The sequence below is a fragment of the Oxyura jamaicensis genome, chromosome 21, assembly GCF_011077185.1.
Source record: "Oxyura jamaicensis isolate SHBP4307 breed ruddy duck chromosome 21, BPBGC_Ojam_1.0, whole genome shotgun sequence".
Taxonomy (NCBI): Eukaryota; Metazoa; Chordata; class Aves; order Anseriformes; family Anatidae; genus Oxyura; species Oxyura jamaicensis.
This window is the reverse complement of record NC_048913.1, coordinates 3,176,660-3,178,070: the sequence shown is the minus strand read 5'-3', so window position 1 is coordinate 3,178,070 and position 1,411 is coordinate 3,176,660. Positions and strand designations below refer to the sequence as shown.

At 45.8% G+C, this 1,411-nt stretch overlaps 1 long non-coding RNA gene across 8 annotated transcripts in view; it reads right to left on the bottom strand.

Annotated features, from left to right (window-relative positions):
- Nucleotides 1-1,411, bottom strand: part of LOC118177297 — a 44,408-nt gene extending 42,997 nt beyond the window's left edge. For 7 of the 8 annotated variants that reach the window (XR_004755739.1, XR_004755741.1, XR_004755745.1 and 4 more), the window contains exon 1: nt 1,277-1,411. This is a non-coding gene — a long non-coding RNA (uncharacterized LOC118177297). The remainder of the gene's footprint in view (nt 1-1,276) is intronic. The other variant, XR_004755744.1, reaches the window with a different exon arrangement.

Genomic DNA, 1,411 nt, shown 5'->3' with positions numbered 1-1,411 from the left:
AAAAAAAAAAAAAGAGGGTTTGATAATTACAACAACCCTCAAAACCTTTGGCTAAACAAAGCAAACAAACAAACAGCTTCATTCTGTAAATCTATTAGGCTCCAAGCACAACACATACAGAAAAAAATTCAATGCCCCGTCAAAGAAGACACCTGAGATAGTTCAAGGACTTTTTTCAGCCAGTTTAAGTTGGCCCAGCTCTCTTCTCTTACAGCTAGAGCTACATTGAACAGTGTTCTCCCATTTTCTGAAGCTTGAAAGCACCATGGTCAGACTCCTTCCCAGAGACCAGTTGCTCTTTCAGTGCTCTTCAAGGCAGCCCCAGCTAGAGAGAGGACAAGCAGCAGGCAGAAGAGAAACAAATCCTGTTTGCATGCTTGTCTCTTCACTGGCTTCAGTGTTTACACCATACAAACAGCAAACAACAATTTCTTTGCCAAAAAAAAGAAGAGGCAAAAACAAGCAGCAGTTATGAACCAGAGTACAAAGTGGATCTAATGAAGAAGCAAGCATCTTAAATGCAATTTCTGGATTTAAGAGTTAGGGCCTTAAAACCTGGAAGAAAGTTTTATGGAAACACAAGATGCTGCTCTCCATGCGATGCCAGGTTCCTCTCTTGTTTTTCATCAGTGTGGCAAGTATTTCTGAGAAGTCCTAATGCTAGGGAAAACATTTCCAGGCACGTTAGCACTGTGTGTGGGGACATCTGAGCTGCGCTGACACAGTGCAGGAAGGGGCCTCCTGTGGAGACAGCCACACAAAAGCACCAACGCAGCCCTGGAGCTGCCGCTGCAGTGCTGTGGAGCTTCCAAGCTGATATTTCAATCCTTATCTCCATTTGGAGCCTCTCCACGAGTTGATTAACTGAACATATAACCAAGAATAAAGGTATTTCTCAGCAGTTCTTTCCACCCCCTTGCCTTCTACGCAGATTTATTTGTTTAGGCAGTTGCAGAACCACACGTCTATGCAGGAAAGTTAGGTGTAGGTACAAGAAAGCTGTTTCTTGGGTGGTTGTGGCAGGATATTTATGCACATAGTGGTATATGAAGAAGACACGAGGCAGGCAGGCTGTGCTCACCATTCTATATTTAATTCCAGCCCTCTGGAATCCAGTCCCACCTCCCCAGCCCCGCACTCTGGTACCTTCCCCATTCACATCCAGGCTTCAAAGCCCACATTACAGTGATCCTACACACAAAATACCTCTCACCAGCTAGGTGCAAATCCTACATCCCACATGGCTGCATCGCACATGCAGCCAACACCTACTCACCAGCACTGCGGGTACAAACAGCTGCCTGTCCCTTCCTGCTGGCTACTTAGCAGGAAAATAGGGGGTCCTAGGAACCTGCAGGAAATCGGCTATCCTGGACTAAATTTGGTGCACCTGAAACCCTAATCTCATGGC